Raw genomic sequence first — 25,427 nt, 5'->3', positions numbered from 1 at the left:
AAAATTCAAGGGTTAGTGGCGGATTGGAACACTTAAACAAGTGTTGGAAAACTTGGACAACAAATCCGTCACTAATTGGTCACTAAAGCCGCCACAAATTTGTTTCTGGTGTAGTTTAAATTTTTGCAATTTTTCTTGTATTTTCAATCAATTTGTAAAGCTTGGAGGGAGTATTAAGAAGCTGGTCAGGTATATCTAACCCTTGGTAGCTCACTCACGTGTAGTACTAGTGGAAGTGGCTTGGAAATTTTATATGTTTCAAGCTTCCACTTAGGGCAAAACGTCTAGTTACTTAAACTTGCTTCCTTTGAGTTGTTTGTTCTTTAAGTTGTTTAATTTGCTGCCTTATTTCGTGATGGAGGAGGTAGGAGAAGTGGAAGTAGTGCTTCTCCTAAGCTTCTCCTTAGCTCGGATCTTCTTCAAAGGAGATGGAAACCAACAATGATGAACACTTGAAGGAGGATGATTCTCGGATAGGAAGAGGCTTAAGCCTTGGATGGAAGCATCCAAGCTTAAAGAGCAATGGATTGCTCACTTCAAAGAGAAGGAAAAATGTGAACTCCTAAGGTTTGAAGGAGAATTTTCACGGTGACTTTGATGAAGAAACTCGGCTCAATGGCTCTCAAATTTCATAAATGTCAAAGTAATGTTTACAATGTGTGAAGGAGGCATTTAAAGGATCTAGATCAAGGCACTTGGCGCCAATGTGAAAGTCTCACATGTGGCGCCAAGTTTTGAATTCAAATTTCAAAAATTTGAATTCAAAACTTAACTCACATGTGGTGCCCGGTCACACTTAGAGCTAGGTGCATTTGGCTTTGATTTAGTATGCATTTAGGGTTAATTTTGAGTCACACATGTTCAGCCAAGGTGGCGTCAAACATGTGACTCAAAATGTAACTTAAATGCATCCTAAATTAAACCTAGTTTAACCTAATCCACTTAAGCTACAAATCCTCCTTAATTCCTAATCTAATGACCTAAATACAATGGTCAAGAAAATACAATGAATAGGAAAAATTACAAGAAGAAGAATGAGCCCAATATTGGGTATCAAAAGCCCAAAGCCCTTGAAGCCCAATTACAAGCCCAAAATTCACAAACCTTAATCTATGGTCAAAATACAAGACCAAAATCAAAGTAACTTACTATTCTAAGAATATGCAATAAAACATGGTGTTCAATCAAGTGTAGTCCAAATGAAAAGCACCCTAGGCCCACCAAGCCCATTGGGCCCACTAAGCTCTGAAGCTGACAAGTCTTCAAGTAATCTCCTAGCCATAGCTCTAGTGTCCATGCTCTTCCATCATTCCCTCCCTCTTGAGAAGGATTCGTCCTCGAATCTGAAGACTCTTCCTCATCATCACTAGCACCTACAAAAGGTTTAAGATCACTAACATTAAAAGTAGGGCTTACTCCATAATCAGAGGGTAAATCAAGCCTATAAGCGTTATCATTGATACGCTGTAAGACCTGAAAGGGACCATCTCCTCTAGGACTGAGTTTGGACTTCCTCTATTTTGGAAAACGTTCTTTTCTTAAATGAAGCCAAACCCAATCACCTTTGATGAGCCGTAATTTAGTGCTTCAATTCATATCATTATAGCATTGATTACTTCTCACATTTAGGGTTAATTTCGTGGTTTTATCATGTTTGATAACTGTCATTTGAATTATGGGCTTAATTGCAAAACTAATCAAATTTCTGTTTCTGGACAGTTTGACCTTTGCTCGGTGTTTTGGCCATATCTGGAGCTACAGGACTCCGAATTGAGCAATCTTAGTGGCGTTGCAAAGCTAAGAGAAAAAGCTACAAATGTCTCGCTAATGTGCATCTCCTAATTCGAAGCCTAAGATGGTCAAAATGGAGCCCGAAAATGACCCACGGAATCTGGAAACGTTTTGGGCCTTGTTTTGCAATGTTCAAATCAGTTTGGGCCCAATTTGACCCAAGCCTTCTAGAAGGGCAAAAGGGTAATTTAAGAAACCCTAAAAGAGAGCAGAAGACAGGGGCTAGAGGCACACTCACGGGGGCTTGCTCCCATTTCTTCCACCTTCTCTTCCGTTTTTAGTTTTTTCTTAGGTTTAGTTTAGGGTCTCTTCTTCTTTCTTCTTCTTCTTTCTTTTTCCTTCATTTTCAACACTTCTTTGGACTCCTTTGATGCGAATCTCTCCATGGGTTAGAAATGTAATCTCTAATTTCAGTTGTTATTCACTTTCCCCTCTTTCAATTTACAATTTCAAGTTCAATATCTCTTTAGTTGTTGCTTCTTGCTTTAGTTCAAGTTTATTGTGATTCTAGCTTGTATTCATGCTTTGTGGTTGTTTCTATTGCTATTTTGCTGCTTCCCATGAGAGTTTAATTTCGAATTTATGGTCTCGATGTTGATTAGCTTAGGGTTTAATTTACTAGCTAGTGCTATGAGTAGCTAAGTAGCTTTGGTTGGATTTCTTAATGTGGATAGCAACTTCTCTTTGAGGTTAATGGTGTTTTAATGTTGTTTTTGAGTTGAATTACATTCCATAATCTCTATTTGAGTTCTTAATGAATGGTTCTTAGATTTTCGCTTAGTTAATTGACGAATCATTATTAATTTCACAAGTCATATAATTGGGTTTTCGCTTAGTTAACGAGATTATGTGAATTGTGATGAGATTTACAAATAGAGAATTGAAGTGGGTTGTGTAAGTGCTTAACTGCAACTTACTTTGTTTAATTCTTAATTAATCTTCGCTTAGTTGGTTAATTAGGAGCTCGAATGTGATTTAACTCAGTAACTTGCATGTTTAGATTAATTGAGGATAAGAGGTCAAGCTATCTAGTTAAGGAATCCAACTTTTTAGTTTATTGTTTGTTACCGTTTGGTTACCATTTATTTGTTTCTTTTTCAATCAAAACCCCCCCTCTATTTTAATTTCCGTTGCTTGAATCCTATGGCTTAAATGCATTATTCCTTGAGAGAACGACCTAGGAGTCACTTCCTAGTACTACATTTACTTGTATTTATTTGACCGGATACGGCTCCGATCAAATTTGGCGCCGTTGCTGGGGAATAATGGTTTTTTGTCTTAGGGTTCTAGTTTGTGTGTGTGCGTTGAGTGGAATAAATTCTCAGTATGTTTATGTGTTCAGTTGTGTTTTATTTCAGTTTGGAGTGATGTAAAAAAATGAAAAAAAAAAAATCTGAATAATTTTAGTGTTGTGTTATGTGTTAGTTTGAATCATGTTATGGCGATGAGTAGCACTTAACAGTAACATGGACCTAGCATTAACACTTGTTTTCATTTGAATAACTTGCTGTTGTGTGAGTTACATATCACTTGTGCATCGGAGATTCGTTTTGTTGTTGGTCATTGCTGTGCTGGTCCTGCATTCAAATTCAAATTCTGTTTCATAATCCTTTATATTTAATTGTGTTTATTTTTGCATTTAGTTATTGTTCTGCATGTAGTTAGTTTCTAGTTTTTGTGCTGGTTTTTGCATTTAGTTAGTTTCAAGTTATGTTAAAATAACAAGAAAAATTTGGTTCTAATTTCTGTTCTGCATCAGTTGTAGACCCATTATTCTGTTTTGCACATGAAATTCTGTTTGTGTTCAGGTTCTAGTCTTAGTTTTGGTGTAGCTTTTTGGATTGTTGAGCATTGTGCAATCAATTTTTGCAATCAATTAATGCACTCTGGTTTGGTCTAGAGTGTTGCATTGCATAATCTGATTTAGTGCAGTGTGTGAATTCTGAACCGGACTACAGTCAGAGGAGGATCCATTTGAATAATTCACATTCTGTTCTGCATTATTCCCATCTGCATTTAAAATCTGGTTCTGCATTTAAAGAACAACAAATCCTGCTGCACAAATTCTGCACAAAATTCTGCTGCACAAATTCTGCACAAAATTCTGCTGCACAAATTCTGCATTCTGCTGCACAAATTCTGCACAAATTCTGCACAAATTTCTGCTGCACAAATCCTGCATTCTGCTGCACAAATTCTGGATTCTGCTGCATTCCTGCTGACTTTTGTATATTGGATATGGAAGAGGGATTCTCCCGAGGTTCTTCCGTTCCAATTATTTTAGGCAGACCATTCTTGAAAACAGCTCGAACTAAGATTGATGTCCATGCTGGTACACGTTCTATGGAAGTTGGTGACATAGTAGTTCGGTTCAATATTCTTGATTCGAAATGTCCATTTGAGGATCATTCTGTTTTCCGAGCCGAATTACTTTCTCATCCTGATTACATTGATTTTCTTGAATTCCTTGATTTCGTTGAAGATGAGTGTATATCTAATTTTGCACTTGATATTGATTTTCCATCTTTGATGGACACTCATCATGTTTGTTCTGATTCCATGAGATGCGCTATCTGTGTTGAAATTGAAAATGCTTTGCATCCACATTCTTTAGATATAGTTGTATCCATGGATATTGAGGGCGGTTCTGTTTTAATTGATACATCTAACCCATTTAGTGAGGTGCGTTCTGCACAAGCACACTTTTTTTTTGCAGGTTCTTATTTTGTGCCACCACCTCCATTGAGGAAGGATCATTATCCACCACCCTTTGATGATCGGATGTTGGAGATTTCTCACCCGCCGCTCCACTCCCATTCCCATCTTTCACCTGATGTTATTCCCAATGCCATCTCTGCAGTGTCTTGGCATCCTCCATGATTTAGGGAGTCTTCTTTTTCTCTCCTTCCTTTAGTGTCACTGCATATGTCTGATTCTGGATTATTTGGATTGATATGTTTGTGTCACATTGGGACAATGGGTAGTTTAAGTGTGGGGGGGAGACCTTTTGCTTTTGGTCTTTTGTTATTTTTTACGTCTTTTGGTCTTTTGTTATTTTTTACGTTTTTGGTTTTCCTTGTGAATTCCTGGATCTGTATAGGTAATAAATACTTGTTTCACTCTTGGTTTTGAGTTTTCGAATATTTCATGGACTGAATTCTTGTATTTCTTGGCATGTTGAGTTTATCTTGAGGTTTGAGAGGTTGTTTTGAAAGTGACGTATATACCCTGTGTGAGGATTGGAGCCTTCATGATTCTTTCTTGGGAATTTTATGCCTCTTGACTGCTTGCACATGTGCCTTGGCTTGACTCTTTTTGATGATTCTTGATTGATATGCATGTATGGAAGTGATAAAGGCAATTTTGTTCTTGATCCTCTAGCCAAATAAGCTTACCTTGATTTAATCCCTTGATAGCCCCTTTGAGCCTATGTTTATCCCTTTTCTTTGTTTTGAAGCTCATCATTAGCCTTAAGTGAAAAACCATGATTACCTTAACCTTAGGGAATTTTGGAGCTTTGGAATTGTTTTGGGAACAAGTGTGGGGGCGTGTGTGCTCATTGGATTCATGTGAATTGGCTAGTTGATTTTATTGGCTCCTTGTACTTTTTATTGTGTAAATATGTTTAATATCTTGTCTCTTGCAAAAAAAAATAGAAAAATAGAAAAAAAAATCATTATCAAATTCGAAAAAAAATGAAAAAAAAAAGAGACAAGATAAGAAAAGAAAAAAAAATAGTAAATAAAAGTGTTTGGTGGAGTCAAGAAGAGGATTAGAATTAGGGGTTTTGGGTGTATTTTTATTGTATTTTCACTTGTTCCCCACTGCTCCTCTATTCTCTTTAGCTTTCAGCTTCTCATCCATATTTTATCCTCCCTTATCCTTGGCCCCATTACAACCCTGAAAAGTCCTTTTGATCTGAATATGTATATGTTTTCGAGTGTTTGATTGTAGAGGCTTGCCAAGTCTTGTGTGTTGCTTGCTTTCTTGAGTGCATTGAGCGGAATTTCATTTACCTTATACACTATACACTTGAGAGATACACTTGAGTGATCCTGTGAGGTTTGGTTGCTTTTGATTCACCTCTTGAACTGATTGATGTGCTTATCATGTTTTGAGGTATTTCAATGATGTTCATGGATATTTGGTTGCTTTGACTGAAAGTGTACAAGTTATTTGTTCCTTACATTTTCCTTGGATTCGTGCTGGTTAACAAAATCTTCTCTTCCTTATGTTTCTCTTGTTGGGTTGTTTCGTGATTTGATTTTGCCCAGGAGTGCAAAAGGCTAAGTATGGGGGTATTTGATGAGCCGTAATTTAGTGCTTCAATTCATATCATTATAGCATTGATTACTTCTCACATTTAGGGTTAATTTCGTGGTTTTATCATGTTTACTAATTGTCATTTGAATTATGAGCTTAATTGCAAAACTAATCAAATTTCTGTTTCTGGACAGTTTGACCTTTGCTCGGTGTTTTGGCCATATCTGGAGCTACAAGACTCCGAATTGAGCAATCTTAGTGGCGTTGGAAACCTAAGAGAAAAAGATACAAATGTCTCGCTGATGTGCATCTCCTAATTCAAAGCCTAAGATGGTCAAAATGGAGCCCGAAAATGACCCACGGAATCTGGAAACGTTTTGGGCCTTGTTTTGCAATGTTCAAATCAGTTTGGGCCCAATTTGACCCAAGCCTTTTAGAAGGGCAAAAGGGTAATTTAAGAAACCCTAAAAGAGAGTAGAAGACAGGGGCTAGAGGCACACTCACGGGGGCTTGCTCCCATTTCTTCCACCTTCTCTTCCGTTTTTAGTTTTTTCTTAGGTTTAGTTTAGGGTCTCTTCTTCTTTCTTCTTCTTCTTTCTTTTTCCTTCATTTTCAACACTTCTTTGGACTCCTTTGATGCGAATCTCTCCATGGGTTAGAAATGTAATCTCTAATTTCAGTTGTTATTCACTTTCCCCTCTTTCAATTTACAATTTCAAGTTCAATATCTCTTTAGTTGTTGCTTCTTGCTTTAGTTCAAGTTTATTGTGATTCTAGCTTGTATTCATGCTTTGTGGTTGTTTCTATTGCTATTTTGCTGCTTCCCATGAGAGTTTAATTTCGAATTTATGGTCTCGATGTTGATTAGCTTAGGGTTTAATTTACTAGCTAGTGCTATGAGTAGCTAAGTAGCTTTGGTTGGATTTCTTAATGTGGATAGCAACTTCTCTTTGAGGTTAATGGTGTTTTAATGTTGTTTTTGAGTTGAATTACATTCCATAATCTCTATTTGAGTTCTTAATGAATGGTTCTTAGATTTTCCCTTAGTTAATTGACGAATCATTATTAATTTCACAAGTCATATAATTGGGTTTTCGCTTAGTTAACGAGATTATGTGAATTGTGATGAGATTTACAAATAGAGAATTGAAGTGGGTTGTGTAAGTGCTTAACTGCAACTTACTTTGTTTAATTCTTAATTAATCTTCGCTTAGTTGGTTAATTAGGAGCTCGAATGTGATTTAACTCAGTAACTTGCATGTTTAGATTAATTGAGGATAAGAGGTCAAGCTATCTAGTTAAGGAATCCAACTTTTTAGTTTATTGTTTGTTACCGTTTGGTTACCATTTATTTGTTTCTTTTTCAATCAAACCCCCCCCTCTATTTTAATTTCCGTTGCTTGAATCCTATGGCTTAAATGCATTATTCCTTTAGAGAACGACCTACTGTTCATTGTTTTTCTCTACTTCTTCAGCTGACTTACTTGCTACACTTGGAGGGACTAGTAACCAACACAGATGCACAACATACCATGTAAATGGTTTACTGTTCATTGGTTCTCTCTAATTCTTCAGCTGACTTACTTGCTACACCTGGGGAGACTAATAACCAACACAGATGCACAACATAGCATGTAATTGGTTTACTGTTCATTGGTTCTCTCTAATTCTTTAGCTGACTTACTTGCTACACCTGGGGAGACTAATAACCAACACATATGCAGAACATAGCATGTAATTGGTTAGTGTTCATTGGTTTTCTCTAATTCTTCAGCTGACTTACTTGCTACACCTGGGGAGTCTATTAACCAACACAGATGCACAACATAGCATGTAATTGGTTTACTGTTCATTGGTTCTCTCTAATTCTTCAGCTGACTTACTTGCTACACCTAGGGAGACTAATAACCAACACAGATGCACAACATAGCATGTAATTGGTTTACTGTTCATTGGTTCTCTCTAATTCTTCAACTGACTTACTTTCTACACCTGGGGAGACTAATAACCAACACAGATGCACAACATAGCATGTAATTGGTTTACAGTTCGTTGGTTCTCTCTATTCTTCAACTGACTTACTTGCTATACCTGGGGAGACTAATAACCAACGCAGATGCACAACATAGCATGTAATTGTTTGACTGTTCATTGTTTCTCTCTAATTCTTCAGCTGACTTACTTGCTACACCTGGGGGGACTAATAACCAACACACATGCACAACATAGCATGTAATTGGTTTACTGTTCAATGGTTCTCTCTAATTCTTCAGCTGACTTACTTGCTACACCCGGGGAGACTAATAACCAACACAGATGCACAACATACCATGTAATTGGTTTACAGTTCATTGGTTCTCTCTATTCTTTAGCTGACTTACTTGATACACCTGGGGAGACTAATAACCAACACAGATGCAGAACATAACATGTAATTGGTTTACAGTTCATTGGTTCTCTCTAATTCTTCAGCTGACTTACTTGCTACACCTGGGAGACTAATAACCAACACAGATGCAGAACATAGCATGTAATTGGTTTACTGTTCATTGGTTCTCTCTAATTCTTCAGCTGACTTACTTGCTACACCTGGGGAGTCTAATAACCAACACAGATGCACAACATAGCATGTAATTGGTTACAGTTCATTGGTTCTCTCTAATTCTTCAGCTGACTTACTTGCTACACCTGGGGAGTCTAATAACCAACACAGATGCACAACATTGCATGTAATTGGTTTACAGTTCGTTGGTTCTCTCTATTCTTCAACTGACTTACTTGCTATACCTGGGGAGACTAATAACCAATGCAGATGCACAACATAGCATGTAATTGTTTGACTGTTCATTGTTTCTCTCTAATTCTTCAGCTGACTTACTTGCTACACCTGTGGGGACTAATAACTAACACAGATGCACAACATGGCATGTAATTGGTTTACAGTTCGTTGGTTCTCTCTATTCTTCAACTGACTTACTTGCTATACCTGGGGAGACTAATAACCAACGCAGATGCACAACATAACATGTAATTGTTTGACTGTTCATTGTTTCTCTCTAATTCTTCAGCTGACTTACTTGCTACACTTGGGGGGACTAATAACCAACACACATGCACAACATAGCATGTAATTGGTTTACTGTTCAATGGTTCTCTCTAATTCTTCAGCTGACTTACTTGCTACACCCGGGGAGACTAATAACCAACATAGATGCACAACATAGCATGTAATTGGTTTACTGTTGATTGGTTCTCTCTAATTCTTCAACTGACATACTTGCTACACCTGGGGAGTCTAATAACCAACACAGATGCACAGCGTAGCATGTAATTGGTTTATTATTGATTAGTTCTCTCTAATTCTTCAACTGACTTACTTGCTACACCTGGGGAGACTAATAACCAACACAGATGCACAACATAGCATGTAATTGGTTTACTGTTGATTGGTTCTTTCTAATTCTTCAACTGACTTACTTGCTAAACCTGGGGAGACTAATAACCAAGAAAGATGCACAACATAACATGTAATTGGTTTACTGTTCATTGGTTCTCTCTATTCTTCAACTGATTTACTTGCTACACCTGGGGAGACTAATAACCAACACAGATGCACAACATAGCATGTAATTGGTTTACTGTTCATTGGTTCTCTCTAATTCTTCAACTGACTTAATTGCTACACCTGGGGAGACTAATAACCAACACAGATGCACAACATAGCATGTAATTGGTTTACTGTTGATCGGTTCTTTCTAATTCTTCAACTGACTTACTTGCTACACCTGGGGAGACTAATAACCAACACAGATGCACAACATAGCATGTACTTGGTTTACTGTTCGTTGGTTCTCTCTAATTCTTCAACTAACTTACTTGCTACACCTGGGGAGTCTAATAACCAACACAGATGCACAACATAGCACGTAATTAGTTTATTGTTCATTGGTTCTCTTTAATTCTTCAACTGACTTACTTGCTACACCTGGGGTGACTAATAACCAACACAGATGCACAACATACCATGTAATTGGTTTACTGTTCATTGGTTCTCTCTATTCTTCAACCGACTTACTTGCTACACCTGGGGAGACTAATAACCAACACAAATGCACAACATAGCATGTAAATAACCAACACAGATGCACAACATAGCATGTAATTGGTTTACTGTTGATTGGTTCTTTCTAATTCTTCAACTGACTTACTTGCTACACCTGGGGAGACTAATAACCAAGAAAGATGCACAACATAACATGTAATTGGTTTACTGTTCATTGGTTCTCTCTATTCTTCAACTAATTGACTTGCTACACCTGGGGAGACTAATAACCAACACAGATGCACAACATAGCATGTAATTGGTTTACTGTTGATTGGTTCTTTCTAATTCTTCAACTGACTTACTTGCTACACCTGGGGAGACTAATAACCAACACAGATGCACAACATAGTATGTAATTGGTTTACTGTTCATTGGTTCTCTCTAATTCTTCAACTGACTTACTTGCTACACTTGGGGAGTCTAATAACCAACACAGATGCACAACATAGCATGTAATTGGTTTATTGTTCATTGGTTCTCTGTAATTCTTCAGCTGACTTACTTGCTACACCTGGGGGGACTAATAACCAACACAGATGCACAACATAGCATGTAATTGGTTTACTGTTCATTGGTTCTCTCTATTCTTCAGCTGACTTACTTGCTACACCTGGGGAGACTAATAACCAACACACATGCACAACATAGCATGTAATTGGTTTACTGTTCATTGGTTCTCTCTAATTCTTCAACTGACTTACTTTCTACACCTGGGGAGACTAATAACCAACACAGATGCACAACATAGCATGTAATTGGTTTACAGTTCGTTGGTTCTCTCTATTCTTCAACTGACTTACTTGCTATACCTGGGGAGACTAATAACCAACGCAGATGCACAACATAGCATGTAATTGTTTGACTGTTCATTGTTTCTCTCTAATTCTTCAGCTGACTTACTTGCTACACCTGGGGGGACTAATAACCAACACAGATGCACAACATAGCATGTAATTGGTTTACTGTTGATTGGTTCTTTCTAATTCTTCAACTGACTTACTTGCTACACCTGGGGAGACTAATAACCAAGAAAGATGCACAACATAACATGTAATTGGTTTACTGTTCATTGGTTCTCTCTATTCTTCAACTAATTGACTTGCTACACCTGGGGAGACTAATAACCAACACAGATGCACAACATAGCATGTAATTGGTTTACTGTTGATTGGTTCTTTCTAATTCTTCAACTGACTTACTTGCTACACCTGGGGAGACTAATAACCAACACAGATGCACAACATAGTATGTAATTGGTTTACTGTTCATTGGTTCTCTCTAATTCTTCAACTGACTTACTTGCTACACTTGGGGAGTCTAATAACCAACACAGATGCACAACATAGCATGTAATTGGTTTATTGTTCATTGGTTCTCTGTAATTCTTCAGCTGACTTACTTGCTACACCTGGGGGGACTAATAACCAACACAGATGCACAACATAGCATGTAATTGGTTTACTGTTCATTGGTTCTCTCTATTCGTCAGCTGACTTACTTGCTACACCTAGGGAGACTAATAAACAACACACATGCACAACATAGCATGTAATTGGTTTACTGTTCATTGGTTCTCTCTAATTCTTCGGCTGACTTACTTGTTACACCTGGGGAGACTAATAACCAACACAGATGCAGAACATAGCATGTAATTGGTTCACTATTCATTGGTTCACTCTAATTCTTCAGCTGACTTACTTGCTACACCTGGGGAGTCTAATAACCAACTCAGATGCACAACATAGCATGTAATTGGTTTACTGTTCATTGGTTCTCTCTAATTCTTCAGCTGACTTACTTGCTACACCTGGGGAGTCTAATAACCAACACAGATGCACAACATAGCATGTAATTGGTTTACTGTTCATTGGTTCTCTCTAATTCTTCAACTAACTTACTTGCTACACCTGGGGAGTCTAATAACCAACACAGATGCACAACATAGCACGTAATTAGTTTACTGTTCATTTGTTCTCTCTAATTCTTCAACTGACTTACTTGCTACACCTAAGGAGACTAATAACCAACACAGATGCACAACATACCATGTAATTGGTTTACTGTTCATTGGTTCTCTCTAATTCTTCAACTGACTTACTTGCTACAGTTGGGGAGTTTAATAACCAACACAAATGCACAACATAGCATGTAATTGGTTTATTGTTCATTGGTTCTCTCTAATTCTTTAGGTGACTTACTTGCTACACCTGGGGGACTAATAACCAACACAGATGCACAACATAGCATGTAATTGGTTTATTGTTCATTGGTTCTCTCTATTCTTCAACTGACTTACTTGCTACACCTGGGGAGGTTAATAACCAACACAGATGCACAACATAGCATGTAATTGGTTTACTTTTGATTGGTTCTCTCTAATTCTTCAACTGACTTAATTGCTACACCTGGGGAGACTAATAACCAACACAGATGCACAACATAGCATGTAATTGGTTTACTGTTGATTGGTTCTTTCTAATTCTTCAACTGACTTACTTGCTACACCTGGGGAGACTAATAACCAAGAAAGAGGCACAACATAACATGTAATTGGTTTACTGTTCATTGGTTCTCTCTATTCTTCAACTAATTGACTTGCTACACCTGGGGAGACTAATAACCAACACAGATGCACAATATAGCATGTAATTGGTTTACTGTTGATTGGTTCTTTCTAATTCTTCAACTGACTTACTTGCTACACCTGGGGAGACTAATAACCAAGAAAGATGCACAACATAACATGTAATTTGTTTACTGTTCATTGGTTCTCTCTATTCTTCAACTAATTGACTTGCTACACCTGGGGAGACTAATAACCAACACAGATGCACAACATAGCATGTAATTGGTTTACTGTTGATTGGTTCTTTCTAATTCTTCAACTGACTTACTTGCTACACCTGGGGAGACTAATAACCAACACAGATGCACAACATAGTATGTAATTGGTTTACTGTTCATTGGTTCTCTCTAATTCTTCAACTGACTTACTTGCTACACTTGGGGAGTCTAATAACCAACACAGATGCACAACATAGCATGTAATTGGTTTATTGTTCATTGGTTCTCTGTAATTCTTCAGCTGACTTACTTGCTACACCTGGGGGGACTAATAACCAACACAGATGCACAACATAGCATGTAATTGGTTTACTGTTCATTGGTTCTCTCTATTCTTCAGCTGACTTACTTGCTACACCTGGGGAGACTAATAACCAACACACATGCACAACATAGCATGTAATTGGTTTACTGTTCATTGGTTCTCTCTAATTCTTCGGCTGACTTACTTGCTACACCTGGGGAGACTAATAACCAAGAAAGAGGCACAACATAACATGTAATTGGTTTACTGTTCATTGGTTCTCTCTATTCTTCAACTAATTGACTTGCTACACCTGGGGAGACTAATAACCAACACAGATGCACAACATAGCATGTAATTGGTTTACTGTTGATTGGTTCTTTCTAATTCTTCAACTGACTTACTTGCTACACCTGGGGAGACTAATAACCAAGAAAGATGCACAACATAACATGTAATTGGTTTACTGTTCATTGGTTCTCTCTATTCTTCAACTAATTGACTTGCTACACCTGGGGAGACTAATAACCAACACAGATGCACAACATAGCATGTAATTGGTTTACTGTTGATTGGTTCTTTCTAATTCTTCAACTGACTTACTTGCTACACCTGGGGAGACTAATAACCAACACAGATGCACAACATAGTATGTAATTGGTTTACTGTTCATTGGTTCTCTCTAATTCTTCAACTGACTTACTTGCTACACTTGGGGAGTCTAATAACCAACACAGATGCACAACATAGCATGTAATTGGTTTATTGTTCATTGGTTCTCTGTAATTCTTCAGCTGACTTACTTGCTACACCTGGGGGGACTAATAACCAACACAGATGCACAACATAGCATGTAATTGGTTTACTGTTCATTGGTTCTCTCTATTCTTCAGCTGACTTACTTGCTACACCTAGGGAGACTAATAAACAACACACATGCACAACATAGCATGTAATTGGTTTACTGTTCATTGGTTCTCTCTAATTCTTCGGCTGACTTACTTGTTACACCTGGGGAGACTAATAACCAACACAGATGCAGAACATAGCATGTAATTGGTTCACTATTCATTGGTTCACTCTAATTCTTCAGCTGACTTACTTGCTACACCTGGGGAGTCTAATAACCAACACAGATGCACAACATAGCATGTAATTGGTTTACTGTTCATTGGTTCTCTCTAATTCTTCAGCTGACTTACTTGCTACACCTGGGGAGTCTAATAACCAACACAGATGCACAACATAGCATGTAATTGGTTTACTGTTCATTGGTTCTCTCTAATTCTTCAACTAACTTACTTGCTACACCTGGGGAGTCTAATAACCAACACAGATGCACAACATAGCACGTAATTAGTTTACTGTTCATTTGTTCTCTCTAATTCTTCAACTGACTTACTTGCTACACCTAAGGAGACTAATAACCAACACAGATGCACAACATACCATGTAATTGGTTTACTGTTCATTGGTTCTCTCTAATTCTTCAACTGACTTACTTGCTACAGTTGGGGAGTTTAATAACCAACACAAATGCACAACATAGCATGTAATTGGTTTATTGTTCATTGGTTCTCTCTAATTCTTTAGGTGACTTACTTGCTACACCTGGGGGACTAATAACCAACACAGATGCACAACATAGCATGTAATTGGTTTATTGTTCATTGGTTCTCTCTATTCTTCAACTGACTTACTTGCTACACCTGGGGAGGTTAATAACCAACACAGATGCACAACATAGCATGTAATTGGTTTACTTTTGATTGGTTCTCTCTAATTCTTCAACTGACTTAATTGCTACACCTGGGGAGACTAATAACCAACACAGATGCACAACATAGCATGTAATTGGTTTACTGTTGATTGGTTCTTTCTAATTCTTCAACTGACTTACTTGCTACACCTGGGGAGACTAATAACCAAGAAAGATGCACAACATAACATGTAATTGGTTTACTGTTCATTGGTTCTCTCTATTCTTCAACTAATTGACTTGCTACACCTGGGGAGACTAATAACCAACACAGATGCACAACATAGCATGTAATTGGTTTACTGTTGATTGGTTCTTTCTAATTCTTCAACTGACTTACTTGCTACACCTGGGGAGACTAATAACCAACACAGATGCACAACATAGTATGTAATTGGTTTACTGTTCATTGGTTCTCTCTAATTCTTCAACTGACTTACTTGCTACACTTGGGGAGTCTAATAACCAACACAGATGCACAACATAGCATGTAATTGGTTTATTGTTCATTGGTTCTCTGTAATTCTTCAGCTGACTTACTTGCTACACCTGGGGGGACTAATAACCAACACAGATGCACAACATAGCATGTAATTGGTTTACTGTTCATTGGTTCTCTCTATTCTTCAGCTGACTTACTTGCTACACCTGGGGAGACTAATAACCAACACACATGCACAACATAGCATGTAATTGGTTTACTGTTCATTGGTTCTCTCTAATTCTTCGGCTGACTTACTTGCTACACCTGGGGAGACTAATAACCAAGAAAGAGGCACAACATAACATGTAATTGGTTTACTGTTCATTGGTTCTCTCTATTCTTCAACTAATTGACTTGCTACACCTGGGGAGACTAATAACCAACACAGATGCACAACATAGCATGTAATTGGTTTACTGTTGATTGGTTCTTTCTAATTCTTCAACTGACTTACTTGCTACACCTGGGGAGACTAATAACCAAGAAAGATGCACAACATAACATGTAATTGGTTTACTGTTCATTGGTTCTCTCTATTCTTCAACTAATTGACTTGCTACACCTGGGGAGACTAATAACCAACACAGATGCACAACATAGCATGTAATTGGTTTACTGTTGATTGGTTCTTTCTAATTCTTCAACTGACTTACTTGCTACACCTGGGGAGACTAATAACCAACACAGATGCACAACATAGTATGTAATTGGTTTACTGTTCATTGGTTCTCTCTAATTCTTCAACTGACTTACTTGCTACACTTGGGGAGTCTAATAACCAACACAGATGCACAACATAGCATGTAATTGGTTTATTGTTCATTGGTTCTCTGTAATTCTTCAGCTGACTTACTTGCTACACCTGGGGGGACTAATAACCAACACAGATGCACAACATAGCATGTAATTGGTTTACTGTTCATTGGTTCTCTCTATTCTTCAGCTGACTTACTTGCTACACCTAGGGAGACTAATAAACAACACACATGCACAACATAGCATGTAATTGGTTTACTGTTCATTGGTTCTCTCTAATTCTTCGGCTGACTTACTTGTTACACCTGGGGAGACTAATAACCAACACAGATGCAGAACATAGCATGTAATTGGTTCACTATTCATTGGTTCACTCTAATTCTTCAGCTGACTTACTTGCTACACCTGGGGAGTCTAATAACCAACACAGATGCACAACATAGCATGTAATTGGTTTACTGTTCATTGGTTCTCTCTAATTCTTCAGCTGACTTACTTGCTACACCTGGGGAGTCTAATAACCAACACAGATGCACAACATAGCATGTAATTGGTTTACTGTTCATTGGTTCTCTCTAATTCTTCAACTAACTTACTTGCTACACCTGGGGAGTCTAATAACCAACACAGATGCACAACATAGCACGTAATTAGTTTACTGTTCATTTGTTCTCTCTAATTCTTCAACTGACTTACTTGCTACACCTAAGGAGACTAATAACCAACACAGATGCACAACATACCATGTAATTGGTTTACTGTTCATTGGTTCTCTCTAATTCTTCAACTGACTTACTTGCTACAGTTGGGGAGTTTAATAACCAACACAAATGCACAACATAGCATGTAATTGGTTTATTGTTCATTGGTTCTCTCTAATTCTTTAGGTGACTTACTTGCTACACCTGGGGGACTAATAACCAACACAGATGCACAACATAGCATGTAATTGGTTTATTGTTCATTGGTTCTCTCTATTCTTCAACTGACTTACTTGCTACACCTGGGGAGGTTAATAACCAACACAGATGCACAACATAGCATGTAATTGGTTTACTTTTGATTGGTTCTCTCTAATTCTTCAACTGACTTAATTGCTACACCTGGGGAGACTAATAACCAACACAGATGCACAACATAGCATGTAATTGGTTTACTGTTGATTGGTTCTTTCTAATTCTTCAACTGACTTACTTGCTACACCTGGGGAGACTAATAACCAAGAAAGAGGCACAACATAACATGTAATTGGTTTACTGTTCATTGGTTCTCTCTATTCTTCAACTAATTGACTTGCTACACCTGGGGAGACTAATAACCAACACAGATGCACAATATAGCATGTAATTGGTTTACTGTTGATTGGTTCTTTCTAATTCTTCAACTGACTTACTTGCTACACCTGGGGAGACTAATAACCAAGAAAGATGCACAACATAACATGTAATTGGTTTACTGTTCATTGGTTCTCTCTATTCTTCAACTAATTGACTTGCTACACCTGGGGAGACTAATAACCAACACAGATGCACAACATAGCATGTAATTGGTATACTGTTGATTGGTTCTTTCTAATTCTTCAACTGACTTACTTGCTACACCTGGGGAGACTAATAACCAACACAGATGCACAACATAGTATGTAATTGGTTTACTGTTCATTGGTTCTCTCTAATTCTTCAACTGACTAACTTGCTACACTTGGGGAGTCTAATAACCAACACAGATGCACAACATAGCATGTAATTGGTTTATTGTTCAATGGTTCTCTGTAATTCTTCAGCTGACTTACTTGCTAGACCTGGGGGGACTAATAACCAACACAGATGCACAACATAGCATGTAATTGGTTTACTGTTCATTGGTTCTCTCTATTCTTCAGCTGACTTACTTGCTACACCTGGGGAGACTAATAACCAACACACATGCACAACATAGCATGTAATTGGTTTACTGTTCATTGGTTCTCTCTAATTCTTCGGCTGACTTACTTGCTACACCTGGGGAGACTAATAACCAAGAAAGAGGCACAACATAACATGTAATTGGTTTACTGTTCATTGGTTCTCTCTATTCTTCAACTAATTGACTTGCTACACCTGGGGAGACTAATAACCAACACAGATGCACAACATAGCATGTAATTGGTTTACTGTTGATTGGTTCTTTCTAATTCTTCAACTGACTTACTTGCTACACCTGGGGAGACTAATAACCAAGAAAGATGCACAACATAACATGTAATTGGTTTACTGTTCATTGGTTCTCTCTATTCTTCAACTAATTGACTTGCTACACCTGGGGAGACTAATAACCAACACAGATGCACAACATAGCATGTAATTGGTTTACTGTTGATTGGTTCTTTCTAATTCTTCAACTGACTTACTTGCTACACCTGGGGAGACTAATAACCAACACAGATGCACAACATAGTATGTAATTGGTTTACTGTTCATTGGTTCTCTCTAATTCTTCAACTGACTTACTTGCTACACTTGGGGAGTCTAATAACCAACACAGATGCACAACATAGCATGTAATTGGTTTATTGTTCATTGGTTCTCTGTAATTCTTCAGCTGACTTACTTTCTACACCTGGGGGGACTAATAACCAACACAGATGCACAACATAGCATGTAATTGGTTTACTGTTCATTGGTTCTCTCTATTCTTCAGCTGACTTACTTGCTACACCTTTGGAGACTAATAACCAACACACATGCACAACATAGCATGTAATTGCTTTACTGTTCATTGGTTCTCTCTAATTCTTCGGCTGACTTACTTGCTACACCTGGGGAGACTAATAACCAAGAAAGAGGCACAACATAACATGTAATTGGTTTACTGTTCATTGGTTCTCTCTATTCTTCAACTAATTGACTTGCTACACCTGGGGAGACTAATAACCAACACAGATGCACAACATAGCATGTAATTGGTTTACTGTTGATTGGTTCTTTCTAATTCTTCAACTGACTTACTTGCTACACCTGGGGAGACTAATAACCAAAAAAGATGCACAACATAACATGTAATTGGTTGACTGGTCATTGGTTCTCTCTATTCTTCAACTAATTGACTTGCTACACCTGGGGAGACTAATAACCAACACAGATGCACAACATAGCATGTAATTGGTTTACTGTTGATTGGTTCTTTCTAATTCTTCAACTGACTTACTTGCTACACCTGGGGAGACTAATAACCAACACAGATGCACAACATAGTATGTAATTGGTTTACTGTTCATTGGTTCTCTCTAATTCTTCAACTGACTTACTTGCTACACTTGGGGAGTCTAATAACCAACACAGATGCACAACATTGCATGTAATTGGTTTATTGTTCATTGGTTCTCTGTAATTCTTCAGCTGACTTACTTGCTACACCTGGGGGGACTAATAACCAACACAGATGCACAACATAGCATGTAATTGGTTTACTGTTCATTGGTTCTCTCTATTCTTCAGCTGACTTACTTGCTACACCTAGGGAGACTAATAACCAACACACATGCACAACATAGCATGTAATTGGTTTACTGTTCATTGGTTCTCTCTAATTCTTCGGCTGACTTACTTGCTACACCTGGGGAGACTAATAACCAACACAGATGCAGAACATAGCATGTAATTGGTTCACTATTCATTGGTTCACTCTAATTCTTCAGCTGACTTACTTGCTACACCTGGGGAGTCTAATAACCAACACAGATGCACAACATAGCATGTAATTGGTTTACTGTTCATTGGTTCTCTCTAATTCTTCAGCTGACTTACTTGCTACACCTGGGGAGTCTAATAACCAACACAGATGCACAACATAGCATGTAATTGGTTTACTGTTCATTGGTTCTCTCTAATTCTTCAACTAACTTACTTGCTACACCTGGGGAGTCTAATAACCAACACAGATGCACAACATAGCACGTAATTAGTTTACTGTTCATTTGTTCTCTCTAATTCTTCAACTGACTTACTTGCTACACCTAAGGAGACTAATAACCAACACAGATGCACAACATAGCATGTAATTGGTTTACTGTTCAGTGGTTCTCTCTAATTCTTCAACTGACTTACTTGCTACAGTTGGGGAGTTTAATAACCAACACAAATGCACAACATAGCATGTAATTGGTTTATTGTTCATTGGTTCTCTCTAATTCTTTAGGTGACTTACTTGCTACACCTGGGGGGACTAATAACCAACACAGATGCACAACATAGCATGTAATTGGTTTATTGTTCATTGGTTCTCTCTATTCTTCAACTGACTTACTTGCTACACCTGGGGAGACTAATAACCAACACAGATGCACAACATAGCATGTAATTGGTTTACTTTTGATTGGTTCTCTCTAATTCTTCAACTGACTTAATTGCTACACCTGGGGAGACTAATAACCAACACAGATGCACAACATAGCATGTAATTGGTTTACTGTTGATTGGTTCTTTCTAATTCTTCAACTGACTTACTTGCTACACCTGGGGAGACTAATAACCAAGAAAGAGGCACAACATAACATGTAATTGGTTTACTGTTCATTGGTTCTCTCTATTCTTCAACTAATTGACTTGCTACACCTGGGGAGTCTAATAACCAACACAGATGCACCACATAGCATGTAATTGGTTTACTGTTCATTGGTTCTCTCTAATTCTTCAACTAACTTACTTGCTACACCTGGGGAGTCTAATAACCAACACAGATGCACAACATAGTACGTAATTAGTTTACTGTTCATTTGTTCTCTCTAATTCTTCAACTGACTTACTTGCTACACCTAGGGAGACTAATAACCAACACAGATGCACAACATAGCATGTAATTGGTTTACTGTTCATTGGTTCTCTCTAATTCTTCAACTGACTTACTTGCTACAGTTGGGGAGTCTAATAACCAACACAAATGCACAACATAGCATGTAATTGGTTTATTGTTCATTGGTTCTCTCTAATTCTTCAGCTGACTTACTTGCTACACCTGGGGGGACTAATAACCAACACAGATGCACAACATAGCATGTAATTGGTTTATTGTTCATTGGTTCTCTCTATTCTTCAACTGACTTACTTGCTACACCTGGGGAGACTAATAACCAACACAGATGCACAACATAGCATGTAATTGGTTTACTTTTGATTGGTTCTCTCTAATTCTTCAACTGACTTAATTGCTACACCTGGGGAGACTAATAACCAACACAGATGCACAACATAGCATGTAATTGGTTTACTGTTGATTGGTTCTTTCTAATTCTTCAACTGACTTACTTGCTACACCTGGGGAGACTAATAACCAAGAAAGAGGCACAACATAACATGTAATTGGTTTACTGTTCATTGGTTCTCTCTATTCTTCAACTAATTGACTTGCTACACCTGGGGAGACTAATAACCAACACAGATGCACAACATAGCATGTAATTGGTTTACTGTTGATTGGTTCTTTCTAATTCTTCAACTGACTTACTTGCTACACCTGGGGAGACTAATAACCAAGAAAGATGCACAACATAACATGTAATTGGTTTACTGTTCATTGGTTCTCTCTATTCTTCAACAAATTGACTTGCTACACCTGGGGAGACTAATAACCAACACAGATGCACAACATAGCATGTAATTGGTTTACTGTTGATTGGTTCTTTCTAATTCTTCAACTGACTTACTTGCTACACCTGGGGAGACTAATAACCAACACAGATGCACAACATAGTATGTAATTGGTTTACTGTTCATTGGTTCTCTCTAATTCTTCAACTGACTAACTTGCTACACTTGGGGAGTCTAATAACCAACACAGATGCACAACATAGCATGTAATTGGTTTATTGTTCATTGGTTCTCTGTAATTCTTCAGCTGACTTACTTGCTAGACCTGGGGGGACTAATAACCAACACAGATGCACAACATAGCATGTAATTGGTTTACTGTTCATTGGTTCTCTCTATTCTTCAGCTGACTTACTTGCTACACCTGGGGAGACTAATAACCAACACACATGCACAACATAGCATGTAATTGGTTTACTGTTCATTGGTTCTCTCTAATTCTTCGGCTGACTTACTTGCTACACCTTGGGAGACTAATAACCAAGAAAGAGGCACAACATAACATGTAATTGGTTTACTGTTCATTGGTTCTCTCTATTCTTCAACTAATTGACTTGCTACACCTGGGGAGACTAATAACCAACACAGATGCACAACATAGCATGTAATTGGTTTACTGTTGATTGGTTCTTTCTAATTCTTCAACTGACTTACTTGCTACACCTGGGGAGACTAATAACCAAGAAAGATGCACAACATAACATGTAATTGGTTTACTGTTCATTGGTTCTCTCTATTCTTCAACTAATTGACTTGCTACACCTGGGGAGACTAATAACCAACACAGAAGCACAACATAGCATGTAATTGGTTTACTGTTGATTGGTTCTTTCTAATTCTTCAACTGACTTACTTGCTACACCTGGGGAGACTAATAACCAACACAGATGCACAACATAGTATGTAATTGGTTTACTGTTCATTGGTTCTCTCTAATTCTTCAACTGACTTACTTGCTACACTTGGGGAGTCTAATAACCAACACAGATGCACAACATAGCATGTAATTGGTTTATTGTTCATTGGTTCTCTGTAATTCTTCAGCTGACTTACTTGCTACACCTGGGGGGACTAATAACCAACACAGATGCACAACATAGCATGTAATTGGTTTACTGTTCATTGGTTCTCTCTATTCTTCAGCTGACTTACTTGCTACACCTAGGGAGACTAATAACCAACACACATGCACAACATAGCATGTAATTGGTTTACTGTTCATTGGTTCTCTCTAATTCTTCGGCTGACTTACTTGCTACACCTGGGGAGACTAATAACCAAGAAAGAGGCACAACATAACATGTAATTGGTTTACTGTTCATTGGTTCTCTCTATTCTTCAACTAATTGACTTGCTACACCTGGGGAGACTAATAACCAACACAGATGCACAACATAGCATGTAATTGGTTTACTGTTGATTGGTTCTTTCTAATTCTTCAACTGACTTACTTGCTACACCTGGGGAGACTAATAACCAAGAAAGATGCACAACATAACATGTAATTGGTTTACTGTTCATTGGTTCACTCTATTCTTCAACTAATTGACTTGCTACACCTGGGGAGACTAATAACCAACACAGATGCACAACATAGCATGTAATTGGTTTACTGTTGATTGGTTCTTTCTAATTCTTCAACTGACTTACTTGCTACACCTGGGGAGACTAATAACCAACACAGATGCACAACATAGTATGTAATTGGTTTACTGTTCATTGGTTCTCTCTAATTCTTCAACTGACTTACTTGCTACACTTGGGGAGTCTAATAACCAACACAGATGCACAACATAGCACGTAATTAGTTTACTGTTCATTTGTTCTCTCTAATTCTTCAACTGACTTACTTGCTACACCTAGGGAGACTAATAACCAACACAGATGCACAACATAGCATGTAATTGGTTTACTGTTCATTGGTTCTCTCTAATTCTTCAACTGACTTACTTGCTACAGTTGGGGAGTTTAATAACCAACACAAATGCACAACATAGCATGTAATTGGTTTATTGTTCATTGGTTCTCTCTAATTCTTCAGGTGACTTACTTGCTACACCTGGGGAGACTAATAACCAACACAGATGCACAACATAGTATGTAATTGGTTTATTGTTCATTGGTTCTCTCTATTCTTCAACTGACTTACTTGCTACACCTGGGGAGACTAATAACCAACACAGATGCACAACATAGCATGTAATTGGTTTACTTTTGATTGGTTCTCTCTAATTCTTCAACTGACTTAATTGCTACACCTGGGGAGACTAATAACCAACACAGATGCACAACATAGCATGTAATTGGTTTACTGTTGATTGGTTCTTTCTAATTCTTCAACTGACTTACTTGCTACACCTGGGGAGACTAATAACCAAGAAAGAGGCACAACATAACATGTAATTGGTTTACTGTTCATTGGTTCTCTCTATTCTTCAACTAATTGACTTGCTACACATGGGGAGACTAATAACCAACACAGATGCACAACATAGCATGTAATTGGTTTACTGTTGATTGGTTCTTTCTAATTCTTCAACTGACTTACTTGCTACACCTGGGGAGACTAATAACCAAGAAAGATGCACAACATAACATGTAATTGGTTTACTGTTCATTGGTTCTCTCTAATTCTTCAGCTGACTTACTTGCTACACCTGGGGGGACTAATAACCAACACAGATGCACAACATAGCATGTAATTGGTTTATTGTTCATTGGTTCTCTCTATTCTTCAACTGACTTACTTGCTACACCTGGGGAGACTAATAACCAACACAGATGCACAACATAGCATGTAATTGGTTTACTTTTGATTGGTTCTCTCTAATTCTTCAACTGACTTAATTGCTACACCTGGGGAGACTAATAACCAACACAGATGCACAACATAGCATGTAATTGGTTTACTGTTGATTGGTTCTTTCTAATTCTTCAACTGACTTACTTGCTACACCTGGGGAGACTAATAACCAAGAAAGAGGCACAACATAACATGTAATTGGTTTACTGTTCATTGGTTCTCTCTATTCTTCAACTAATTGACTTGCTACACCTGGGGAGACTAATAACCAACACAGATGCACAACATAGCATGTAATTGGTTTACTGTTGATTGGTTCTTTCTAATTCTTCAACTGACTTACTTGCTACACCTGGGGAGACTAATAACCAAGAAAGATGCACAACATAACATGTAATTGGTTTACTGTTCATTGGTTCTCTCTATTCTTCAACAAATTGACTTGCTACACCTGGGGAGACTAATAACCAACACAGATGCACAACATAGCATGTAATTGGTTTACTGTTGATTGGTTCTTTCTAATTCTTCAACTGACTTACTTGCTACACCTGGGGAGACTAATAACCAACACAGATGCACAACATAGTATGTAATTGGTTTACTGTTCATTGGTTCTCTCTAATTCTTCAACTGACTAACTTGCTACACTTGGGGAGTCTAATAACCAACACAGATGCACAACATAGCATGTAATTGGTTTATTGTTCATTGGTTCTCTGTAATTCTTCAGCTGACTTACTTGCTAGACCTG

The 25,427-nt window shown here is 37.8% G+C and overlaps 1 long non-coding RNA gene across 1 annotated transcript; it reads left to right on the top strand.

Moving 5' to 3' along the window:
- The first annotated feature begins 1,325 nt into the window (after positions 1-1,325).
- Positions 1,326-6,740, top strand: LOC145949526 (uncharacterized). The gene is made up of 2 exons (XR_014427769.1): positions 1,326-2,188; positions 6,249-6,740. It is a non-coding gene; the product is annotated as an uncharacterized LOC145949526 (long non-coding RNA).
- The last annotated feature ends 18,687 nt before the right edge of the window (positions 6,741-25,427 follow it).

This window comes from Cajanus cajan, chromosome 7, assembly GCF_000230855.2.
Source record: "Cajanus cajan strain Asha chromosome 7, NIPB_CcT2T_4, whole genome shotgun sequence".
NCBI classification, from domain to species: domain Eukaryota; kingdom Viridiplantae; phylum Streptophyta; class Magnoliopsida; order Fabales; family Fabaceae; genus Cajanus; species Cajanus cajan.
Note: the sequence above shows the minus strand (reverse complement) of the source record. Positions and strands in the feature narration are given on the sequence as shown.